Below are 16,499 nucleotides of genomic sequence, written 5' to 3'. Positions count from 1 at the left end.
AAAAAAATGATTTTGTTTGTATTGTTATTTACTGGCATTTGCATTCCATACTTGGCAAGACTTCAGAAAGAGATGGAGTTATAGTCCAGTTATTTCATAATATAAGCAGTGCCTGCTTGTGTTGATTCCAAAAGTATGAGGAAGATACTTACAAAATCAACACATTAGTCTTCTTGAAGGTAGTCAAAGTGTATCCTAAAATAAAGCTTTTTGTTTCATATGGAGTTAAAAGTCTATACTTTCTGCTGAATATGGCTCACATTCCTAAATGCTTAATGATATTCAGCTATGTATTTGTATCATCCAAAGGTGCAACATCATCCTTTGTTACCATAATGTCTATATTATTGTGATTACAAATATATTGCCCCTCTTGTTAGAAACAGAAAATAAGACTTGAATGTCAGATTATAATTTTTTTCTTACTGTGACACTAATTTGCTTATTTTAAAAAGGAACAACTCAGAGAATACATTAAATATATTGGAAAATAGTTATGATTACTACGTCTAGTGTCAGACATTCCAGGAAAGCCCCAAATATATGAATCACCCTGGGACACATTCCTTCTGCCCAAGCCATTATGAAGAATGCAGCACTGAGGGAGAGGCCATAGTTGTCCTTTTTAAAAAATATGTTACTTTGCCCCAGATAGTTGTCTTCTGTTTTTTAATAGTAAAACATGAGCATAGTTATAATTTTAAAACTTTTGATAGCAAACCATGAGAAAAATTATTGGAAATAAATATTGTTTGGAAAATAACTGTCTTATCTAAATGGAGTCCCATTATATATACTCTAAATATAAGAACATGGGAATCTGTCTTTGGTAACATCATTTTTATGATGTTTAATAATAGAGAGGGGAGTGAACAAAGGTGAGAAAATGACTATGGAAAGTCAAGACTAAACTGGATTATAACTTATCCCATATTTAATGACCAGCTATAAATGGATAATCCACTGGAAAAGTTAATCCATATTTCTCTGTCTTTGCTGATACTAAAAATAAATAAATAAAAATTTAAACTGAAGAATAAAGTATTTAGGAAAGAGTTAACAGAGCATTTTTGAAATATGAGGGTTGTTGAATGCTGGAGTTGCTACTCAAAAGAAATTATGGAAGCCTGAGCCATTGAAAAATGATCTCCATGTTTTGCTGCAAAACTTCTCTTTCCCTGACAGTACTTAGGCAGCCAATGGTTCTGACTATTATAAAATAGCAGTAACAGCAAAACTATAAAACCGTGAGTCTAGGAGCCATAAAAAGTTGCTTCTTAAATCACACTGCACACAAGTAGGGATGGCAGTTTTATACACCTTTTCTGGGAACATACCATATAGTGTCAATATGCTCTAGTCCTAAAAATTGTAATCAAATTAGGAATCATTCATATTTGTTAATAAAATCATGTTAGTATTTTGAGAACACTGTGCCAGACTGAAGGCATCAGTAGAATTGAATGACCTCACTGTTGGAGGGATTTCCAAACACTTTCTCCTCCTACTGCAAGAGCTGGAACTGGTCCCCATGTAGAAAGGCTAGAGATATGACATCTCTTCTGTACATACACTAGCAGGGATTGAAGCTGTAAATAAGATGACACTTTCCTCACTGGGAGTGTTTTATGAATGAAGACTCATAAACGACTACCTATAGTCCTGTGCAGCAGTAAATTGAAAGTCGGATTTCTCTCAAGTGTTTTTTTTTTTTTTTGAGATACGACTAATTTGGTATTATGAATTTGAAGATATGTACTTCTTAATAGAGACACTAAAGGGCACTGAATCATTGTTTAAAATACATTTAGGTAGGTATAGCTTTGTGTAGGCTCAAGTTAGTTCTAGGGAACAGGCAATTAAATTACACTTATTGACTATCTCCTAATTCCAGGTGCTTTCTTTTCATATCTCATTTAAATCCCCCTACAACCCTTGGAGGGTTGCACCCTGCACTTGTCCAGGTGAAGATTATGATTCTGGGAGCTTACTGCCTGCACAAGGCTACAAGCTCAATTAGTGGGAGGGCTGGGATTCAAAGCCAACTCTGCCTGACTCCAAAGCACTTTTGTTTTCCTTATAACAACAGCAACAAAAAAGAGTTTTATTGACTGCATGCTTTTAAAATTTGATTCATTAAAATGACACAAATTGTCTGTGTGGTCTCATTTGATGAATTTTCATGAACTAATCAGATAAACCCCAAGCAAAAATGTATTTGGGGAAAAGTCGTTCATCTAAAAAGTGTCACATGCATCTCATCAATTTTCTAAAAGTAGAGTAAGCACATTTCATTGTGTTGTGTGTGATTATTTACACACACTTCTTAAATAATGAAAATTTTTAGAAATTCTTGAATGGAAAAGAGAAATTCAACTTCAGCATCCATTAATGACTCCATTATTGAAGAAGAATAAGACTGGAGGACCAAGTTTATAGAGAGAAGGCCACTGTGAGGAGATATTGTAATGGATTCACATCCATTGTGGTATGAATCGATTACATCATATTCAGCACTTATTATGTTTTTTTTGTATTTGTTGAGCATCCAGATGGAATTATCTAAAAAGTAATTGGAAGTATGAATAGAGCTTAAGAAAAGTTGGGACTGAAGCTAATGATTTGTGAGTTGTCAGCCTTGAGAATGAATAAAGTCACGTAGGCAGTGCATAGCTCATTCTCAAAGCTGGCTGCACATTGAGGTCACCTGAGGAGCTTTTACAAACACTGATTCTTGGGCCCTTTGTCTGCCCAATTAAATAAGAACCTTTGACTGTGGGGCCCAGGCATCAGGATGGCTTAAACACTCCCCAGGTGATTCTGATGCAGAACAAAGAACCATGATATAAAGTAGAAGGAGGAGAAAATGAGAGAGGGAGATCTTTGAGAAGGACTGTATGAAAATGCTGGATGTTATCAAAGGACCAGTGAAAGAGGCTTGCAAAAGAATGGATAATGAAGTGGCAGGAAACAGCAGAGGGAGGCTTTTCAGAGGGACAGTGGAGCTGTTTACCATAGAGAAGAGAAGATGCCTTTGGATTTAGCAACGAGAAAGGCCACTGGTCACTTTTGAAAGTGAAGTTTGAGTAGAGTGGGGAGCAGGAATCCAGACATGGCTAAATGGGAGAGTGAATGAGCAGGTGCATAAAGAGGGATGGGGAATATTTCACTCTTTTGAGGAGTTTAGCCACTAAGGGAAAGAGAAGTCTGAAGCATAGCTGGAGAGGGTGGGTACGTCAGCCTTAATTTTGTTGTTGTTTGGTTTTTAGGATAGAAGAGATGTGAGCATGTTTCTGGATTACTGGAGACTCAAAGAGCATTGGGGGAGTTGATATATTTTGGACTATTTAGTTTGTTGAAAGAGACATATGCCATCTGCTCAGATTAAGGAAAATCACAAAAATATTGAGTACTTTGTTGATGACCCAGGGTCTCAACAGGCCTATGAGGAGAAGATTAGAAAATCACCAGTGAGTGAATTTCTGAGTGCAAGATTTCAATTGGGCATGGTCTTGGGAGTGGCATGTAAACATTAAAGTTCATGTCTTCTGCATAAACTTTCTCCTTTTTCCTAGTTGCTAACACATTTCAGCTGAAGTAGGATAACCCTGTTTTTGTTGGTCTTTCATTGATTGTTGAATAAGGGCTCACAATGTGAAGATTGTTCCTTACAGAATTATATCACACTGTTGCTCAGCATCCTCAGCACAGAGCGTGTTGCCTGAGAAAGAAACAAACCACAGTGTTCAGTTACACTGAACCCAGGGAGTTCTAGCATCTGGATATGTATAAATAGATGGTGTCTTTAGGACAGAATTTAATGGAAAATGTGTCCATTGAAAATATTTTTAAATATCTTTCATTTTATGCTAGATATCATTCTTCCCTGTTCACTAAACTTATATCTTAATTTGTAAAAGTTATTTAAAGAAATAAGGACATGTTGTAGAATAAATTATTTACTCTGTGAAGAGATCACCATAACACCAGCTTAAAGTTGTATAGAAGTCATCAAAAGTGCTTTCATATATAGTATATGCTTTCCAAACCACACAACAGCCTTATGAGGGAGTTAGGACAGATACTACTTTTCTTGTTGTAGAAGTAGAAAAGTAAGGTTGAGTGATTTTATGTGACTTGCTCAAAAGCATAGACTCAGTGAATGGCACAGCTGGGTCCTATCCCTAGGCTTTCGTACTTGAGACTTGAGTGTCTTTTGGCAAAATCTCACTGGTCTTCTGTGAAAGTGCAGCGTAAATACAACTGCAGAGGCATCCAGGAGAAATATTCGGAGAGTTCCATTCACTGACCTCCAACTCCCACTCCTATTACCCTGTTCTTTAGTCTTCTCAGTTCTCAGCCTTCCTCATTCTCCCCTGGTAAAATTTCCTGCTTGGTAACAGAACCACTATCCTCTCATGCCTAGTGAAGTGTTCTTTAAAATTTTTGCTAGCATATCCCTAAAAGACTTAAAAAATACATATCTCCTTGCACATTTTACGTTGGTATCTAAAAAATATTATCAAACAATTAAATAGTGGGAAAAGATACCATGTCTGTGTATATTATAAACATTTGACATCTTTAAAAAGAACTGTTAGATGACTTAAAGTTATCCAATGGAATGCAGACACCATAATGATGTCTTACTCAACATTACCAATTAAGAAAATGTAAGAACAAACTCTTCTTTAATAGTAGGAAAACTTACCAGGTGTAGTGGCTCATGCCTGTAATCCCAGCACTTTGGTAGGCTGAGACAGGCGGATCATCTAAGGTCGGGAGTTCGAGACCAGCCTGACCAACATGGAGAAACTCTATCTCTACTAAAAATACAAAATTAGCCGGGTGTGATAGCACATGCCTGTAATCCCAGCTACTCGGGAGGCTGAGGCAGGAGAATCGCTTGAACCTGAGAGGCAGAGGTTGTGGTGAGCCGAGATCACACCATTGCACTCCAGCCTGGGCGACAAGAGTGAAACTCCATCTTAAAAAAAAAAAAAATTGTAGGAAAACTTACAGTATTCCTTTTTCTATTTTAACTTATATTTCTATACCATTTCCCCCATAGGTTTTTACTCTAATAGAATGAATTTTAGGCATTAAAATTTCTATTGGTCATCGTATTTCTCTGTAATAAAAATTTGCATATAAACTTTATTTCCTTTGACCATAGGGATCAAATTGTTAATTTTTTTGTAAAAACCCAAATGTACTACAAGTTTTGATAAATAATTGGCATAAAGACTGAATTTTTATTGGAAATACAGCTTTTAATAGGAGAAATGGGGTTTTCATCCCTGCTCCCCTGTCCAGGTAGCTCATTTAGCCAAGTTTGAATGTTACTTACTGCTGAAATGAAACAGGATAAAATCAATTACATTTCTATCTGTCATTTATAATAAATTCAAATACTGAGAACCTTCTCATACATAAGTAAATAGGAATATGTGGAGTTACGTTGTAACAATGTCCCTCAACTCTGCACGTCTTCCAAGTTACAGGTCAAAAATTGCATAGCGATCTGTCATCAGAATTTATGTTCAGTGACCCATCATTTGACATATTAGGCCCTTCTTCAGTTTTGATGAAAGCAAAGAATTTAAACCACCTGATTTGCAAAGCGGATTTGTCGCCCAGTTATTATAGTCTCTTATTTTCTCAACTACCACACTAATATTACCAATTATTCCCTTATCTGGTGCCCTAGAGGTTTTTACAGTCTCATGTAATGTATGATGATAAGATTTTCATGCAAGAGATGTCTTTCTTCTGAAAAGCAGAGGGCAAGTTCTTAGAGAAATTAGTTATAAGAAGGAATGCAGACCGGGCACAGTGGCTCATGCCTGTAATCCAGCATTTTGGGAGGCTGAGGCAGGCGGATCACAGAGTCAGGAGATTGAGAACATACTGGCTAACACAGTGAGACCCTGTCTCTACTGAAAACAGAAAAAATTAGCTGGGCATGGTGGCACGCCCCTGTAGTCCCAGTTACTCAGGAGGCTGAGGTAGGAGAATCACTTGAATCCAGGAGGCAGAGGTTGCAGTGAGCCGAGATGGTACCACTGCACTCCAGCCTGGGTGACAGAGCAAGATTCCGTCACACACACACACACACACACACACACACACACACACACACACAAAAGAGAGAGAAAGGAAGGAATGCATATGGAAGTTAAAGATATACTGATTCCCTTAAAAATATTTTTGTTTGTATATCCCTTAGAAACTTTTGCATACTGCTGGATACTTGAATCCAGTCCTACCTTGAAACCCTAGCACCTTGAACTCCTCTTTATCTAGTCTTTCCTTAGTTATTTATATGCCATGTTGTAGAATACTGTATATGATTTAGTTTGTTATTTCTCCAGGTCATTTACATGTAAAGAGATCCTTCTAATGATGGAATTTAAAATTGGTCTCTCCTAAAGACATTTCAAGTCATTGTCAAAAATTGGGGGGAGCGATTTTGGAGAGGAAGGAGGCTTTCCTGATGCCCCTAAAATCAAAGCACACCCAATTCTAGTTCTAGCTCTGAAAGGAAATCTGCATTGGTCCTTTGAGTGACAGAGTCATGTTGATAACAGAAAGTGTGTCCAGTGCTTCTTTTCTAAAGATCTCTCTGTTTCCCTGGGGACACCAGCCTAAGGACAGCCTCAACCCACGTCCTGGAGTAGCTAAAATGTATGTGTCTTGGTGTCCCAGCTTTTTCCAGCCCCCATCTCGTAATCCGCAGCCCACTCTGTCAAGGCTAAAGCACTGTAGTTGGCTCCTCCTGGTTCTTGGCTCTATGGACAGAAAAGAGTCCAGAACTCAGGCGGTCCTGAATTCGGATCTCTGCTCCTTTCTGAGCTTGTAAACCTGTGCAAGCTCTTCTCTGTCAGCATCATTCTTCTCATCTGAAAATTGGAAATGCAACTACCTCCTTCACAGGCTGCTGTGAGGAGGAACCACCGAGTACAAAGTACCTAGCTGGGGACCTGGAATGCACCCTACAAGCTTCTTGTTTTTCTCCATTTTTACCCTTGGGCGACTTCTCACCATTCCTCCCACCTGCTTCTCTGTCTTCACAATTTCAGCACAAGGAAAATGTTCTTCTTTTGAACTCTCTCTGCTCCCTAAAGCCAGATCAGGATTCTCACGATTTGCATTAGGGAGTACAAGGTGCCCTCTTCCCCTCCAGGTCACATCCCCTACTTTTCCCACCCTAAAGAATGGTAATTATTCTATCACCACAGAATGTGTCCCATAATTTTCACTTCTCCTTTCCGCTTGGACCAGCCCATCTGCCCCAGAATGCTTTCTGTGGGGAGAGAGAGAAGCAAAGAAGAGAGCTCAGGGACAACCACTCCATGGGTGTCATCAAAGCCGTGAATAGAAGGCTGCTGGATGTGGCAAGGTCACCAAGTCTGCCCAGAAAGCTCAGAAGGCTAAATGAATATCATCCCTAATACCTGCCACCCCAGTCTAAATCAGTGGTAGAAGTATGGGCCCAGAACTGTTTGTTTCAATTGGCCATTTAAGTTTAATGGTAAAAGACTGGTTAATGATAACAATGCATCATAAAACCTTCAGAAGGAAAGGAGAATGTTTTGTGGACCACTTTGGGTTTTTTTTTGTTTGTTTGTTTGGTTTTGCATGCAGCAGTTAAGAGTTTTTAAAATCTATGGTTTTTAATGGAAACAACTTGACCAAAAATCTGTCACAGAATTTTGACTCCCATGAAAACAAAGTTTAATGAGGAAAAAAAAGATGGGGGACAGTCCGTTTTTGGGGACCAATGCGGTCATAGGACCCACATAGGTGTACTTTCAGGGTGGTAGGGAAAGCAGAGGTGGCTGGAAGAAAATTGTATCTCTTAGGGGCATGGATAAGGGTATTGAAGCTAATGGTATGTATGCAATGGTATGGGGCTGATAGATTGATATCATTAAAAGAACAAGTAGACTAGCTTGCAGTACTAGGAGAAAAGAAATGGAAAACCCACAAAAGTAAATTAAAAACTATAAAAATATAGATGGTCTAGGTAAAAATAATAGTAATATAAATTGCCTATCATTTATGCTTTATTACCAAGTATAATAGTGAATATTTCTCATTTATTTTAATAACTTGTCTTTGATTAGAAATCTTTTCTACTTATTTTTTAAAAATTGATAAAGTATGTTTTCTTATAATTTAGAATGAGAAAATAATTTTTATAAAGATTAATTAAAATGTTAATACCTATGAAGCAAATGCATGCTAATGACATCTCTAGAATTATGAACTCATAGAGTTTAAAGGAAAATATGTATTTAGGGTTAGCATACAAACAATATTGGCCAATGTAATACTCAGTTGCTTATATATTTGTAGTGCAATCTTAAAGAGTTATAACCTAATATTGAGTGGACTTTGCCTCATAGAAATGCCAGCGAAGGCTGAAAGGACTCGGGTGTTAAATTTTTTTTAGTTTTCAGATTAACACCATTTCCCTTTCATGTTTTGGGGTTGTTCGGGGTTTGTCTCACCTGTTTTAGTATATCCTTAACTAAATGTTAATAATTATTTTCAAATACTTACTGTATGCCAGACAGTAAGTTTTCTGTGTTTTAATTCATTTAGTTTTTAAGAACCTTATAATGGGTTCTAGAATTATCCTCATTTTGTAAATGAGGACTCTAAGGCATACAGAAGATAAAACCCACAAAACCCATGGGAGACATACACAACCCCAAAATCGCAGAGTTCAGTTCTGAGCTCAAGCAGTTGAAAGCAGCCCTCTTAACTGGTACTTTAGGAACTGCTCCTTAGAGTAAGATGCTCAATTGCACACAGTGGGACTAAGAACACCAAACAACAGCAGAATATGCAAACAGGTCATTCTAATGTTGCCTTGTAACTATTTTTAGTACCTGTTAGTAAAATCCCATGCCTTTATAAACACTTGAGTAAATTGGTTCAAATATGCCCCAAATCATTGAAAGGACGCAGTTACTGAACCACAAGGACAGAAGTTGTTTGAACATTATTTTGCATCTCTGCAACCATGACAACAAGTCCTTATTTATGGTTGAAGTCTTATTGTTTTCTGAACTTCAACCTATTTTTCTTTCTCTTCGAATATTTTGTACATAACTCAAAATAACTTCTAATTCAGAAAGACTTCTTTCTTGTATAAATCAGTTTATTTAATGGGAGGAGTAGAGAAGAGAGAAGCCACAGGTTGAAATCAACAAAAAGCATTGAAATGACCAAAATATGAACAGAATTCTATGGCCAGACCAGAGTACTGACTCCTGGTTAACCAAGATTAGCTTACAAATAAATAGCTTTGCAACAATATAATTAACTACATACTATTCAATGCAATAAATTTCTAGCACAACAAAAGATTCTGTATTGTTTCTTGGAATTTTATATACAGTGTATATAAGGAGACTCACTGTGGAATTGTTTCACATGGAAGAATGTTAGTTTTGCAGTGTGTGTTCTGGAAATATTGCATGAGAAGTTATATATTTTAAATTGTATGTTATGGCTCTTATATTGATTTCTCTTGCTGATTCAGACAATCCTTTACATGATAAACAGAATTATTCTCACACATTGTTTTCCTTGCCATTCGTCTTCTAAGTTTTATTAATGCTTTATCATTTTTATCTAAACCACAATGGTAATAAATGTTGTTGCAGTCACGTTGGCCCTGCAAATATCCTTTCTATCAATATCCACGTTCAGTTCTTAATGCTAAGATAAAGCTGATCCGAGAGAAGCAGAAGTCCTCAGTGTTATTTTTTGAAATTATTTCAAAACTTTAAGAGAAAAACTCACTCTGTTCATGGAAATAATGGGAATTTTTAGCAACTTAGCTGTTGTCAGAATCATGCTGTGCTAGCTGGATTCCTTATGAGATCAGCCAAATCTGAAGCATTATACTTTCTACCCTCAATTATTTTCTGCCTCCTGTGTCCCTGCTCCATACATAGGTCCTCAAGCCTGAAACTGAAGATGAGTCCCCCTGGCACCCCCCTTTCCACATACCATCAACTCGTATGTCCTGTCCTCTGTCCCTTCCAATTATTGTCTGAATCCATTATTTTCCTGCCTGTCTCCTATCCCCAAGCCACTTTTTCCTTTTCCTTTTTTTTTTTTTTTTTTTTTGGAGACAGGGTCTTGCTGTGTCACCTAGGCTGGAGTGCAGTGGTGCACTCATAGCTCTCTATATCCTTGACCTCCCAGGCTAAAGCCATCCTCCTGCCTTAGCCTCCCGAGTAGCTGGAAATACAAGCACATGCCACCAAGCCCTGCTAATTGTTTTATTTTTCTTATAGGGGTCTCACTATGTTGTCCAGGCTGGTTGTAAGAACTTTAGTGCTGACACTGAGTAGGAGAAGGAGCCATTAGGAGGGTCTGAGATGAAGTATAGTGTGACGGTTGATAGTGAGTGTCAACTTGATTGGATTGAAGGATGGGAAGTATTGATCCTGGGTGTGTCTGTGAGGGTGTTGCCAAAGGAGACCAACATTTGAGTCAGTGGACTGGGAAAGGCAGACCCACCCTTAATCTGGGCGGGCACCATCTAATCAGCTGCCAGTGCAGCCAGGATAAAGCAGACAGAGAAACGTAAGAAGTCTAGGCTGGCCTAGCCTCCCAGTCTACATCTTTCTCCTGGGCTGGACCCTTTCCGCCCTTGAATATCGGACTCCAAACCCTTTAGTTTTGGAACTTGGACTGGCTCTCCTTGCTCCTTAGCTTGCAGATGACCTGTTGCGGGACGTTGTAATTATGTGAGTTAATACTTAATAAATTCATATATATATATACACACACACACATGCACACATATATACGTGTGTGTGTATACATATACACACATATGTATACATAACCATATATATATATATATATGGTTAGTTCTGTCCCTCTAGAGAACCCTGACTCATACGTATAGTATGCTTTGACTTTTAATGGATCACTCTAATTACAGTGTTGAAAATAGACAGTTGAGGGTTCAGGGGAAAAGCAGAAGATAAGACAGACAATGTTTGCAATAATTCAGGAAGGAAACGATAGTGACTTGGACCAGGAAGAGGTGGCAGGGAGGGGATGAGAAGTGGTCTGATTCCTAATGTGTGCTGCTGTAACATTGAATGGGCTAAGAAAGAGGGAAAAAGCAGTCAACACTAAGTCAGGTTTTTGTCTAAGTAGCTGGAAGGCTGCATTTGGCATTAAGTGAGGTGCATAAGACTGTGAGAGGAGCAGGTTTGGAAAGGCGGTTCAGGAGGTCATTATCAGACAACCAAGCGGAGCTGCATGAAGACAGTTGGATATACGAGTCTGGAGTTCAGGGGTGGGGTCTGGGCTGGAGATAAATTTAGGAGTCATCTGTGTGAGACTGGATGAGCTCACCAAGGAAGTGAATATGGATAGAAAACAGCAGTAGAATTCCAAGGACTGAGCTACAGGGACACAAATATTAGCCTAAGGAAGCTGTGAGGCATGAAGCAATGTAGGACAAAACCCAGGAAAGTGTCCTGTCCAGAGAAAGCAAGTCAGGAGGAGGAAGCGAGTAACCAGATCACATGCTGCTGTGAGTCAAGTAAGATGAACACTAAGTCCTCAGCAGCACATTTAGCAAAGAGAAAAGAGCAGCTATGGTGAAGCAGTGGAAGTGAACACAGATTAGAACAGGTTCAGTGGGGAATTGAAGACAGCGAATGTAAACAACTATGAGGCAGGGCAAGCAGAGAAATATAGGTGGTGGGCGGGGGGTGAGTAGAGGCAGAAACAAGTGAGAAGGGTTTTTGTTCTAAGTTTTAAAAATTAACAGCACATCTGTAGGCTGGTGGAAATGATTCAGTATCAAGGGAAATTGAATAATTTAGGAGAGAAAGAAGAGAATTGCTGGGACTTGCCCTTGAATAGAAGAGCAAGACTAAGATACGGAGTACAAATCTGAGGTGACAGATAGGAATACAGAGAGCTCCCCCAGTGATAGGAAAGAGGGTGCAGATGGGGGTGGGGACACGGATAGTGGGAGCGCTTGAAGATCTCTTGTGATTGTCAGTTTTCTCGGTGACATGGAAATCTTGGTCATCAGCTGAAAGTGAGGCTAGAAGGGGAGGTAGTGGAGAGGAGTGTGAAATAGTTATCTTGGAGAAGGGGAGAGTGAATAATGAAAATACAGCATGCCTTCTTGGCAGAAATAAAGGCCCACTTGTGATCTGTTATGAATTTTAAGATGAGCTCACTCTCTATGGCTGTTTACACCCATGTTCCACCTCAAGAACACAGAGGGGGAGGCCGGGCACGGTGGCTCACACCTGTAATCCCAGCACTTTGGGAGGCTGAGGCGGGCAGATCACTTGAGATCAGGAGTTCAAAACCAGCCTGGTCAATATGGTGAAACCCCGTCTCTACTAAAAATACAAAAATTGCTGGGCATGGTGGTGGACACCTGTAATCCCAGCTACTAGGGAGGCTAAGACATGGGAATTGCCTGAACCTGGGAGGTAGAGGCTGCAGTAAGCTGAGATCACACCACTGCACACAGTGAGACTTCATATTAAAAAAAAAAAAAGAAACCACAGTGGGGTTGTAGGCAAATAGTGGCCAAGTGAGTATCTTGAAGTGACAAAGGGATGAGAGCATTGATGGTATACTGCAAGGATCATATATACAGTTAGACATTGGAATTTACACTTGAAAGTCTGAGAAACAAATTGGCAAATTCAACAGATTGTAGGTGCTGGTGAAGGATTGTTGAATTCAGTATCTTAGAGTGAATAGGAAAGACAGAAAAGGGTAAAGGAAAGGATAATTGGAACTAAGTTTATGGAGGAGTTGTAATTGATGATAAGGACAAGAGCTAATCATGCTTCTCAAACTTTAGTGTGTATATAAACCCCCTGAAGTTCTTATTAGGATACATATTTTGATTCGGTAATAGGTGGGCAGAGCCTTAGATTCTATATGTCTATCAAGCTCCCAGTGACACTCATGCTATTGATCCAGGGATTGCATTTTTAAGGGCAATGATCTAGACTGGTATTTCTCAACCTTAACAGTAAATTACAACCCTCGGGGAACTTAAAACACACTGATGCTAGACCGGTGAATTGGAGTTTTTGTGGGTTGGATTTAGCTTCTCTGGGTTGAATTTAGAATTAATATATTATAAATGTTTTCCACATTATTCTATTGTAAAGTGGAGTTGAAAACCTTTGGCCTAGAATGTGTGACCTTAGAGGATAAGTTCATTGCAGGATGGAAGGTCATGGAACTGAAGGGCCAAGATGATGGAAGTGTCATCTTTGTGGTTATTAAACTCTTCAGAAATTATGCTTTAAATAAAGTGACTATAAGCCCAGAGGTCTGTAAATAACTGCAAAAAAAAAAAAAAAAAAAAAAAGAGTCAAAATTGGGTGATATAATCTGATGGCGTGAGATTCAAGGTGAAGATGTTTAGAGAGAAGTCTGAAACACACAATCCTGAGTAAGGACAGCACTTACCCATCCCCAGACCCAGTGGCATGTTGGATTTGGGAAATCAAACATCCACCCCTTCAGAGGACTCGGGAAGAAACAATGGCATCAGAAAGGCCTAGACTTTAGTATGAGAAAAATGTAAAGGAAACCATCTCAAAGGAGACTGAAATGTTAGAAGATTTTCATGCTGTCTTCCAGGCAGTATGGAAGAGTATCAGGACTTCTGGAGTTGGTTATATGTAGCCCCTGGTATTCCGGCACAGGAGGTGAGGGGTGGCCTGCAGTCCTCACTGAGCCTGTCTCAGAGTAGAGTGCTGTGATATGGCTGGCAGCCCTGGGGTGTTGGGGACTGTAGGGTATTGTCAGAAGCTGGAGGAGTCCTGGGCCCGCCTCTTCATTCCCGCAGCTATTTTCTAGCTGTAGAACCCTTTGTTTCTTGAAACAAAGGCGTGAAAGCAAATCCAGTGTGGAAAACAGATAAAAGCAGAGTTTCTGTGATTCAAATGGGAATTAGGGGAGGAGAGCAGTGCCCCCCACAGGGGCCATCAAACACGGCTGGGGCTTCTCAGGGGTCCTGAGTTTCAGGTCAGAACCACTGCTCCAGCATAGGCAAGAGACACCCAAGGCAAATGCGTAATTATGTATAATCGAGTAAAGATCATATACCCAACAATCTTGTCTCTTCAAATCTTTTGTCAACCGTGCAGATTGAACACTTTCTTCCATGTAATAAACTCTTTATACAAATAAGTGATTTCTAATATCCCTTGGGACTTCTTTATGTCATTTATGATTAGGACAACATCATTTACATAGGACGACCCATAGTTTTGAATAGCTATGGGTTCTGCAGAGGCAAACCATGAATCAAAGTTATGAATGTGAGTAGTCTTTTAAGAAAGCGCTTCCAGGAGAACCCTGTAAGTGGGCGAGCAAGCAGGGGAGAAAAGAAGCCTAGTACAGGTTGAGTGTTCTTTATACAGAATGTGTGAGACCAGAATTGTTTTGGACTTCAGGTTTTGGAGTATTGGCATATACATAATGAGATATGTTGGGAATGGGACCCAAGTTCAAACATGAAATTCATTTGTTTCATATGCATGTTATGCACACAGCCTGAATGTAATTTTATATAACATTTTAAACAATTTTGTGCCTGAAACAAAGTTTGTGCACATTGAACCATCAGAAAGCAAAGGTATCACTATGACAGTCTATAGTTGTTTGGTGTCACCGTCATTCCCTTGGGGATGCTGAATAAACTGTGTGTTACGCACCTGCATTTTGACTACAACCAGTCGTGAGGTCATGTGTGGGATTTTCTACTTGTGGTGTCATGTTGGTGCTCAGAAAGTTTCAGATTTTGGAGTATTTCAGATTCCAGATTTTTGGATTAGGTATGCTCCATTTATAATAGTGTCAGTTCAGGTCCAGTTTCAAGGATGTAGCTTCAGCCTCATCCCTCCAAGGGACTTCTGGAAAGTTACAGCTCAGATTCTGACCCAATGGGACAGAAGCCATATTTCTGCACCCATTAGTCAATGGCTAATGGGGAAGTAAAAATCCTAGGCACATTCAGGCAAAAACAATCCATGAGCCTGAGGGCTGCTCTTCAGAGAAGAGGGCCAGGTATGAGTACTTGAAAGAGAAGCATACCCAGCACAAAAATTGTAGAAGGGATACAAGAACAACTGGGAGTAAGGGAGTCTGTCCATGCTTTGTGTGATAGGAGGCTTTCTTTAGAAGGACATAGATAACATCCTAGGTAAAGATTCCACTCAAAAACTATTAATTTCAACTTTTAATTATCATCAAAGAGATTTTTAACAGTATAAATTGTGCCACCTTCTCCCATGCACTTCCAGCAGGATCGTATTTCCACACATAGGGGGAAACGTTGAGAAAATCCAGGTCAAGTGAATATGAGTATATATCTCAGAGATACCCAGGCATAGCCCTGACTGAATGTGCAGTCTGTATTTGAAAACAAAATACGTATTTAAAACACCTACTGTTTTAAATAGATTCTATTCTTTTTCTCACTACCTTGAGTGCAAATATCAAGAATGTTTAGCTTTTTCAGCACTTACATCATTACAAATAGTTTATCTACTCTACAACCTCATACTTTTCTATATTTCAAGATTGTTGATTTTTATTTTTCTCTATAAATGTTGGCTTCTCTTCTAAGGATTAGAGGAGCATTATTTGAGAGTCCCTGCCTTAAATGTAATTTAGAGTTGTGCAATGTCAAACCCACTGACAGATTTAGAGATTAATTTCTAGACCTCTTGTGGTGTTAGAGAAGCTCCTTAAGGTTTTGAAAATGGCAACAATATTGACTCCCTACCACTAAAGGTTACCTGTATCCACATTCACCCTAATGCAAAAGCAGAGTTTAAGTGTAGTAAATATCAACATTGTTTGTTGTTTTGCTTTATGGAAAAACCTGTGCATAGAAAAAAAGGCAACTGTCAGAATAAGAAATAGTTTACCTCCAGAAGAACAGCTTATACAGGTATGTTTCCTCTCTTTATTCAGCAAATATAACATCACTATTACTACATTAATATTATTCGCATAGAAAAAAGTAGTTCAGTAGTTTTAAATGGTCATGTCTTAAGGTCAGGTTCCCCAAAAGTACACCCTGAGCCAAAGATTTGAATATTAGCATTATACAAAAGGAGGGATTTGAGTATGATTTGTAAGCTATTCGGATTGTATTAAGAATTGGTAGAAAAACGTAAAAAAAAAAAAAAATTGGCTTAGATACATCTCCAAATATGTGTTTTGCTACATTTTGAAGTCAGTGTATTTTCAGGGATATTTAATCCATATGTTTCAGTAAGGCTACATGTAAATCATCCAAATGTTATTTTATTACAGCTATGTGATGTCTAAAATTCCTTTTGTGCTTTTAAAAATAGTCTTTCTATTCTTTTCTGAAAAGCAGCAGGTAAGTTGCCAAGAGTAAACAAATCAAATAACAAAAGGTTTGAGTTCAGTTTGAAACGCTTATCCTA

General features: G+C 38.7%; 1 protein-coding gene across 1 annotated transcript in view; it reads left to right on the top strand.

Moving 5' to 3' along the window:
- Positions 1–16,499, top strand: part of UNC5C (unc-5 netrin receptor C) — a 382,951-nt gene that overhangs the window by 282,291 nt on the left and 84,161 nt on the right. The window lies entirely within an intron of this gene.

This window comes from Rhinopithecus roxellana, chromosome 2 (genome assembly GCF_007565055.1).
Source record: "Rhinopithecus roxellana isolate Shanxi Qingling chromosome 2, ASM756505v1, whole genome shotgun sequence".
Taxonomy (NCBI): Eukaryota; Metazoa; Chordata; class Mammalia; order Primates; family Cercopithecidae; genus Rhinopithecus; species Rhinopithecus roxellana.
Note: the sequence above shows the minus strand (reverse complement) of the source record. Positions and strands in the feature narration are given on the sequence as shown.